Below are 10,585 nucleotides of genomic sequence, written 5' to 3'. Positions count from 1 at the left end.
ATTCCCTGCATAGTGAACCATGTGGTTATCAGATTCAAAATGACCAATACCAGTCCATTTTAACTCACTAATGCCTAAGATATTGATGTTTATGCGTTCCATTTCATTTTTGACCACTTCCAATTTTCCCAAATTCATACTTCGTACATTCCATGTTCCAATTTTCAATGGATGTTTGCATAATAGTGGGTAAGAAATAAAACTGGCAAAAATCCAGTCTCCTTTCACCTAACTGAAATTTCTAGGGTTATTGCATTGGGCCTATCCCACAACTAATAAGGAGGCACAATGCCTAATAGGCCTCTTTCTGGGTTTTTGATGCTGCATATCCTTCATTTGGCTGTACTACTTTAACCTATTTAACAAGTGACTTGAAAAGCTGCTAGTTTTGACTGGAGCCCAAAACAAGAAGCTCTGTAACAAGTTCAGACTGCGATATAAACTGCTCTACCATTTAAGCCACATGATTCAGCTGGTCCAATGATGTGTAAAGTGTCAGAGTCAGATACGAAGAAACTGTTTGGAATCTTTGGCAGGCCTCTTCTGATGAATCACAGCACAAACCCTTAGGATTTTGGAACAAAGTTGTGCCATCTTTGGCAGATAACTACTTTCCTTTTGAAAAAGAGTCACTGGGTCTTAGTAGAGACTGAACATTTAACTGTGGCCATCAAGCCACCGTGCAGAATGATCTGCCATAACGATTTAGGTGTTGTATGACCTACAGAATCATAAATTGGACATGTACAACCACACTCCATCATTTAATTGAAGAAGTATATATGAGATCAGGCTTAAGAAAGACTCCAATTAAAGTAAGTTACATAAGAATGTGTCCAAATGCCCATGGTCTCCAATCCTGCCACATTATCTATCTTCTCTTGGTCTGTATCTATGGTGTCATGGGGAATTCCTTATGATTGGATGACTGAGGAAGAGAAAACCCATGCATAGTTTAAGCATGATTCTGGATGATATGTAGGCTACAGTGACAGCATTGCCACCCCTCTCCTTGACCTCCCTGGAGGACAGTCATACAGGGAAATGCTCCTACAAGACAGAACTGTGAACAGAGCACTCAGTTGTTCACTTTGCTTAGAAGGAGAAATGGTCAGATGTATAATTGTATAATGATTCATAGTTGTGGCCCATGGACTAACTGTATTGTCAGAGACTTGGAAAGAACACGACTGGAAAATTGGTGACAAGGGCATATGTGGTAATGGTATGTGGATAGACCTCTCTGAGCAGGCCAAAGAAGTGAAGATATTTGTTTCTCATGTGAAGGCTCACCAAGGGTGACCTCAGTAAGGAGGATTTTAGCAATCAAGTGTGTAAGATGAAACATTCAGTGGAAGCCAGTGATCCTTTTACCCACTCACTCTTGTCAAAGCCCAGTGCGGCCATTGTAGCCATTGTGGTAGTGATAGAAATTATCAATTGAGCAATATGGACATCCACTCACCAAGTTTAATTTGGCTTCATCCACTGCTCAGTGCTCAGTCTGTCAGAACAAAGATGAACACCAAGTCAACAACATGGTTGATTACACTGGACCAACTCAATCATGAAAACATTCACATTTTCTTCTTACTAGAACAGACACACCACGTTCCAATTATAAATGAATGTTTATAGCTTTTCTCCTCATTTTGAGTTGTGCTTAATCAGCAAATATGGGTCCTAAAAGCTTTATTCCATTCATGTTATCACGATCAACTCTACTTTGAAGAAGCAACTCTTCACCAGTTGCATTGTGAGTACCTTCCAACCCCAGAAGCTCATTTTCCAGCACTATATCTGACAATATTCTGGTGGTGCCCATAATGTTTCAGTATTCAATATTCTGGTGATATTGGTCAGTTTTTCACTGCTATTCATCACGTTTTCAAGGACTAAATTTTCAAAAGTATTCTTCTCCTTCTCCCTAGTTTGAATTAGTCTGGAAGCTCAGCTGAAAGCTGTTCACCACGGGAGACCCTGCTGGTGTGAAAAAGGTCAGTGGCATAGCTTCCAGCTAGACTAATTTGACATAGTGACCTTCAGCCAAAATCCCAACACATGAAAGCCACCTCAGTATGTTATCATAGGCATTGTTGTTAAATACCTTCAAATCACTTCTCACTCAGAGTTAAAATGGACTAGTATTGGCCATCTTGAATCTGACAATCACATGGTTTGCTCTGCTGGAAATGAAAAAATTAAAGAGGACTGGTGTCACATTAATCATCAAAGAAGAGCATTTCAAGATTTATCTTAAAGTGCAATGCTAAATGTGATAGGATAATATCCATACGCCTACAAGGAAAACCAGCTAATATGACTATTATTCAGATTTATGTATCAAACACTATAAAGCCAGTGGTGATGAAACTGAAAAAGCCTACTAATTTCTTCAGTCTGAAATTGTTTGACCATGCAATCAAGATGTATTGATAATTACTGGTTGGTATACAAATGTAGGAAACAAAGAGAAAAGATCATTAGTTGGAAAATATGGCCTTGTTGATAGAAATGATGCTGGAGAACGAATGATAGCATTTTGCAAGACCAATGATTTATTCATTGAAAACATTTCTATTAAACAACATAAAAGATGATTAGTATAGTGAGTACGAATCGGGCTGCTAATCTCAGTCAGCAGTTTGAAACTACCAGCTGTTCAGTGGGAGAAAGATGAGGCTTTTTGCTCCTGTAAAGATGTACAGCCTCGGAAACCCTGAACAGGGTCACTATGAGTCGGAACCGACTCCACAGCACATAATAACAACAATAACATACACATATAGGCCTCACAAGAGAGAATACACAGATATCAAATTGACTACATCTGTTGGGAGAGAGTGAAAAAGCTCCATCTCATCAGCCAAAACAAGACCAAGAGCAGATTGTGGAACAGACCATCAATTGCTCATATGCAAGTTCAGGATGAAGCTAAAGAATATTAAAGCAAGTTCTCCAGCATCGAAGGCTAAAGCAAATGGAAAACATGAGGAGGTAAAATAGCTAAACAGAAAATTTCAAAGGGCAGCTCAGGAAGACAAAGTATTATAATGAAATGTACAAAGCCTTGAGTTTGGAAAGCCAAAAGGGAAGAACATACTCAGCATTTCTCAAGTTGGAAGAAATGAAGAAAAAATTCATGCCTCAACCTTAAATACTAAAGGATTCTATGGACAAAATAATGAATGATGCAGAAAGCATCAAAATAAGATGGAAAGAATATGCTGAGCCACTGTACCAAAAAGAAATGGCTGATGCTTAACCATTTCAAGAGCTAACATACAATCAAGAGCCAATTTTACTGAAGCCAGAAGTCCAAGGTACACTGAAGCCTTTGGAAATGAACAAAGATCCAGGAATTGATTTAAAAAAAAAAAAAAAAGATATTGAAATATTTCAACAAGGTGATGCAGCACTGGAGGCACTCACTCATTAATGCCAAGAAATTTGGAATAAATATGCCTGACCAACTGATCTGAACAGATCCATATTTGTGCCCATTCCAAAAAGAGGTGACTCAACGGAATGCGAAAATCATTAGAAAATATCACTAATATTACATGCAAGTAAAATGTTGCCAAAAATACACAAATGACTCCAAAAGTGCATTGACAGGGAACTGGGAGAGATTCAACCAGGATTCAGAGGATGTGGAACAAGGGATATCATTGCTGACTTCAGAAGGATCTTGGCTGAAAGCAGAGAATACCAGAAAGATGTTTATCTGTGCTTTATTAACTATGCAAAGGCTTTTCACTCAGTGGATCATGACAAGCTATGGATAACATTGCGAAGAATGGGTATTCCAGAGCACATAATTGTGCTCTTGAGCAACCTGTACATAGATCCAGAGACAATTATTCAAACTGATTAGGGGGATATTGAATAATTTAAAACCAGGAAAGATGTGTACAGGTGTTGTATTATTTCACCATTGTTACAATGTTACAATACCTTCCGTTTCTTCCCTCTCCCCTCCCTCCAAGTCCATTTTGTCTGTTTCCCTGCCTTAAGCTACAAGGCACATAGTTTAAAGGACAACATGGCTTTTGATAGGCCAGAGCTAAATCACCCCAGCAATGACCACTCCCTTCCTGTTGAACCTATACAAGTCCGCTCCCTTCCTGTTAACTCCTCTCTCTCTCTTCCTTCTTTCTCTCCTCCCTTCTGCCTCCTGCCTTCTCTCTCTGGCAGAGGTTATCTTCCTCACCCTGAATAAAGTTCTCTAGATGGGCCATTTGGAGTGAGGTGTGGTTGATGAGCGGCACCAGGGTTGTTTTTTCCCTTTCATTGGTGTCAGAAGTGGGATGGTTGAGGCCCCCGGTTTAACATCGGAAGGCCCAGGACCCCAATTCTCCTGGCGCCCTAACCCGCTCATTTCAACCTGTCCTCCCAGAGTCCGAGATCATCTTCCCTGACGCCTTCTCAGCACCCATCACCGGCAGACTATTCTTCAGCCCTCTGGCTTGGGTAAGTCCCCTTTTATGGCTGCCCTGGGTATGGAGATTTGGACCCTGGTAACCAGAACATAAGACTCCATTTGGGACACAGACCGGGCAACAGGTTCTGTGTCTTCCATAGTGAGTTTGGAACTCACCGGAACAAGTCCGGGACTTGTCCATTCCGCCCCCCGCCCGCTGGAGGACGCTTCAGAGGGTGGTGTGGCCTCTCCGTTTACAGACCCCCTCCTTTGGCCAAGGCCATAATTAATTAAGGAATAAAATAAATAAATTGAGACATATTAATCGAGGAATTAAATAAATGAGACATGGGGGAACCTGCGCATGAAGAATTCATTGTCTTTGCAAAGCAACAATGAAATACTTTCTTGTTTTTTTCTTTTTCTTTCTTTCTCTCTTTGGATGGCAGAGTCACAAAGAGTTGTTTTATTATTTTTTATACACAGACCCCTAGTTGAAATTTTCTCTTGTTGAATCATTCTCTGAGTTATTCATGATTTTATTAGTATACCTTTTACTTTAGATCTTAGACTCTCCTACACTTTAGTATATTTTTATTAAAAGTTAGAAGCCACACATTAGCTACATTTTATTCTACTTGTAATCATAGGTAGTTTTAATACTTATATTAACAATATTCTTAAGACTGCTAGGAGACAGGATTTGTCAATTGAATTACTACCAGCTTAGGTTTAGTGATTGTAAACATTCTTTCTTGTAGCCTTAGTTTTAGGCAATAAAGAATCCTAAACATGAATAGACCATAAATAAGGGCTGTGGGTATAAGAATTCCTAAAAACAATTAGATAAAGGCTATGGGTACATACAGATACTAAATAAAAAGTCTGACTTAGATGTTCTTAAATTAATGATCAGTAAATTAGAGAAGTTGTTTTTCATAGCCTCAGTTTCCCTGATAAGTGATTTTTTGTAGGCTATAAACAGATAGTGTATGGAAGAAGTTAATGGAGAGTTAATTGCACCTAACAACTAAAATTAACAAGACTTAACAGACAAAGGTTAAGAAACATATGTGAAGATTAACTTGCTTCTCAGAGAAAAGAATAGATTTATGTATGAATAAATGTTTCACTAAAAGTTCCAAGGTGCCTGAATGTCTCCTATGCCTTGAGATAATGTCTTTGCTGTGACTTCTCATCCCTGTTGTATATTTAAGAATTGTAAACCATACGGAATGTGCCCCAAGATAGATTGTACCTTGATGTCATTAATTACTATGAATGCAATGTTTTCTGTAATGGTATATAAGGGGGTTGTAAGATAGAACAATGGGAGAAGGAAAGAGAAGGGAAGAAGGGAGGAAGGAGAAGAAGAGTGAAGAAGAAGGGAGGAAGGAGAAGAAGGTGTAGAAGGAGGAAGGGAAGATGGGAAGTAGAAGAATGGGTGGAAGAAGAAGCAGAGGCAAGAAGTAGAGGTAAGAGTAAGTAGAGGAAAATAGAACAAGACAAGAATGGAGGGAGGGGAAGCTAGTAAAGAAACAGAAGAGGGGAGTAGGAGAGGAGAGAAGGAAAATAGGAGCAGGGGAGGGAAGAAAGGAAGCAGAAGAGATGAGCAGGAGAGCAGGGGAGTAAAGCATAAGCAGGACAGTAAGGAATGAGAGAAGTAGAGTATTAGAGTAGCCATAGAAATAATAATAATGAAGCATGTAATAAGAAGATTTTGAATTTATCATAACCCATGACTCCGTGTAATCCTTATCGCTGACGTCCACACCCGCCTTTGGAAAAACCCTGGAATAAATATGCCGGGACAGGCTCTCAGCACTCCTTGTGGCAGGGACACACCTGGTCTGAGGTGCGAGCATTGTCTAAACCTCAAGAGACGTCTTAGGTTCCAGGCACTGTTCGCTGTCTTATTCCTGGTTGCTATGGGTTTGGGTCCTCCATAGCGCAGATTGTGAGTTCGGAACTCACCAGAACAAGTCCGGGACTTGTCCATTCTGCCATTGGGAGCTTGGGTCCCCACACCTCACACCGGGTCTGAGGTGGGAACCTCAAGAGCCCCCTTAGGGTGTTTACTCCGAAACCTCAAGGGCTTAGACTTTGATCTACTCGAATTTGGCCTCAATACAAATTAGACAACCCAAATACCTGGCCACCTAATGGCTCGTTTGAATCAGGTTTAATCCAAGACCTATTTAAATTTTGTGAGCGCCAGGGAAAATGGTCAGAGATCCCGTATATCCAGGGCTTTTCTTACCTTCGACCTTCTCTTTGTTCCATTGCTTGTCCTCTTGACTCCATCAGCCAATTTGACCCAGCTGATGAACCCACTCCCTATCAAAGAACCCCAACTACACCTCCACCCCCTGCTCTGGTCCCTCTCTCACCTTCTCCAGGTCCCCAGGAACTCCCCTTACCATCCTCTTCTTCTTCTCCCACCGCTTCCCCTCCATCTGTCTTCCATTCCCTCTAGCACCATACATTTGTCAGTCCTTGATTTAAAAGATGCCTTTTTTTCTATCCCCTAGCACCCAAATTCCCAAAATATTTTTACTTTCACTTGGATCAATTCTACATCAAAGGTGTCCACTCAGCTAACCTGGACAGTTTTGCCACAAGGTTTCCCGGATAGTTCTCATCTCTTCGGACAAATCCTAGCCCAAGAACTGTCCCTTCCTTCACTTACAGACCTCCCACTGTATTCAGTATGTAGATGATCTCCTATTTTGCGCCCCGTCACTAGCAGAGGTCCAGCAAGATACATATGCCTTTCTTAATTATATTGCAGAAAGAGGCTAACTTTTGGAGCCCCAACTATTGTCTTATCCCATCATGCTATTGCTGATTTGTTAAATTATAAAAACCTACAGGATTTACCCCCTTGCAGGATTCTTTCACTTCAAACCTCACTCCTCCATGATCCCTCATTAACCTTCCAGTTGTGCCTGGTCCTTAATCCTTCCACCCTACTCCCTGTGCCAGGAACTGATTCACAATTGCTTAGAAGCCTTAGAAGTTTTCTTGCCACATGACTTGCACATCCAGGAAGGACCTCTTTCCTCCCCCGACCTAGTTTAGTATACAGGTGGTAGTTCTTTCTCCCAAGATAAAATCAAGCGGGCAGGCTATGCCATTGTATCTGAAAGCGAAGTCATTGGCCAGGGCTCCCTCCCTCCTCAAACAACTAATCAACAAGCATAGCTGATCGCCCTCACACGGGCCTTTACCTTAGCTTTGGAAAAAAGATTCATGGTTCATACAGATTCCAAATATGCCGTAAGCAATTTTTACAACATCTTTCCTCCACCTGAGAAATTTGCCAAAAGACAAATCCATCTTCTAAACCCACCCCTTTCCCTACACACCAAGCCTGGGGTCTGCTCCCCTGCCTGGATTGGCAAATAGACTTCACCCACATGCCCAAAGTTAAAAGGTATAATTATCTTTTACTTCTAGTTGACACCTTTTCTGGGTGGATTGAAGCTTTTCCTATCACAAACAAGCGAGCCTCCACAGTCTCTGCTTTCATTTTCAAGGAAATTATTCCCTGCTTTGAGCTCCCTGCTTCTCTCCAGTCAGACAATGGCCCCGAATTCATTTCCCACATAACTCAAGGACTGGCTAAGTTATTGGGAATTTCTTGGCACCTCCACATCCCCTTTCACCCTCAATCATCAGGGAACCAACAGGTCAATAAAAGCTGTCCTTACTAAGTTAACCCTAGAACTTCATGCTGACTGGGTCTCACTTCTCCCTTGTTACTCCTCAGATCTTTGTCTAAAGCGCCTCTCCAAATCTCTCCTTTTGAACTAATGTATGGATGCCCTTTCCTATCTCCGGGACTAAACCCTGAAGCATCTGCTCTTCCACCATCTCTTTTAGTAAGCTGTTTAAATTACTTAAGAACTTTATTATGGCAACTTGCAGACTCACTTTTACCCTCACCTTTTCCTGCATTACCTTGTTCCTACCAATCAGGAGACATGGTCCTAATTGCCCCTCCGAGCCTACCAAAAGAACCCTTGAAACCCAAGTGGATTGGTCCACACAAAGTAATTTTAACCACCCCTACAGTAGTTAAGTTAGAGGGTCTGACGAGCTGGTTCCATGTCTCAAGGGTTAAGTCCTTCCACAGCCCTGCTGGAGGTCTCGAACCATCATCCCCTCCTAACTATAATGCTCAGCATCGCTTTGGAAAAAGAGGGCAATCCAAGTAGCAATCCTACCCTTGGTAGCAGCGCTAGGTACTGGGGCAGGCATAGCTACTGGAACTGTAAGCATTTCCCATTAATGGAGGTTTTGCTAGTTGGTTCCATAATCCTCTATTAAATTCCCTGCTTCCCTTTCTAACCCCACTATTGGTTATCCTCACTTTACTGGCAGTTGCCCCTTGTGTTCTTCATTTTGTTCGATTGTAGGTTCTGAAGACCTAGAACTTCAGGCCTAAGCCCAGTCCAGCTGCTGACCTGGTTCCATCGCTTCTTAGTATCCCATTGAAGAGCCCAATGGCTACTGACAACACCGCCAACAATGACAAAGCCATCGCCGACCATGGTCCAAGACCAAAGACAGCCTTGTCGCGCCAATGCCAGCAGGAAGTAGCTATAGAAAAATGACCTTCGTCCCTTCTCCCATGGGCATGGATCATAGAGACGGCCATTCATTTTTCTTATTTAACCAAAGAGGGGGAAATGTTACAATGTTACAAAACCTTCCGTTTCTTCCCTCTCCCCTCCCTCCAACTCCATTTTGTCTGTTTTCCCCACCCTAAGCTACAAGGCACGTAGTTTAAAGGACAACATGGCTTTTGATAGGCCAGAGCTAAATCACCCCAGCAATGACCACTCCCTTCCTGTTGAACCTATATAAGTCCCCTCCCTTCCTGTTGACTCCTCTCTCTTCCTTCTTTCTCTCCTCCCTTCTGCCTCCTGCCTTCTCTCTCCGGCAGAGGTTATCTTCTTACCCTGAATAAAGCTCTCTAGATGGGCCATTTGGAGTGAGGTATGGTTGATGAGCGGCACCAGGGTTGTTTTTTCCCTTTTAACATATTTATTTAACTTGTATGCTAAGCAAATAATCCAAAAAGCTGGATTATATGAAGAAGAACATGGCATCCAGTTTGGTGAAAGACCCATTAACCTGTGATATGCAGATGATATAAACTTGTTTGCTGCAAGCAAAGAGGACTTAAAATACTTATTGATGAAGACGAAAGACCACAACCTTCAGTAGAAAACAAAAATACTCACAAATGGACCAATAAATAACATCATGATAAATGGAGAAAAGATTGAAGTTGTCAAATACTTCATTTTTCTTCAACCCACTATCAATATTCATGGAAGCAGTGTCACGAAATCAAATGATGCATTGCATTAATCAAAACTGCTGGACAAGATGGATGAACAAACAAGATGGTGGAACAGGTGGATGTACGGTAAAGGAACTCTGCCAACACAACACAGAATACCCGAACAAGCAAGCTCAGGGGTTGGTCCCAGAACTCTGAACCACATACACAGGACTATTGAGAAGGTTGGAAGGCTCACAGCCGGGGGAATTTGTGGAAGAAGCAAGAAATCCATTGCTTTCTAGTCCGGGATGCTCAGCTGCTCCAGGAGCCACCATCTTGGGTGAGACCACACAGGGTAAGGATCGGAATGGCCACAGATGCCTGGCAGAACCACTGAGATAAAGGTGTGGACATTCTTTTCTTCTGGTATCTGTTCATTGGTCCCTTGCTGTCTGTGCACCTCCATTCTGGTGACTATAGGGGTGCCAGAGCTAGTGGGCACCCCAGCCCCACCCTTGGAGCGTTCTAATACACATGTGCACAGAGCTCCTTGAAATTTAAAGAGACAGTTTCCAATTAAAACCAAACAGCCACAGCCAGCCCTTAACTGTTTCCAACTAGAAAAAAAGGCCTGAACGGGGATTGTGGAGTGGGACAAGCAGACAAAAGAGGAAATAGGCTGAAAATTAAATCCCAAATTACGTCAAAATGACCGACAGTGGTATCTTGAAACTTCTCAGGAAGAAGAATGAAAAGGGAAACCCATTTCCTGATCACATCTACCTGGAGGCATTCAGAAAGCATAAAAAATACCCAAATACATACCCATCTAAGTATTAAGGCCACAGATAACCCCTGAAGATGCC

This window comes from Chrysochloris asiatica, unplaced genomic scaffold, assembly GCF_000296735.1.
Source record: "Chrysochloris asiatica unplaced genomic scaffold, ChrAsi1.0 scaffold00114, whole genome shotgun sequence".
In the NCBI taxonomy this organism is placed as follows: domain Eukaryota; kingdom Metazoa; phylum Chordata; class Mammalia; order Afrosoricida; family Chrysochloridae; genus Chrysochloris; species Chrysochloris asiatica.
This window is presented reverse-complemented; position numbering follows the sequence as displayed.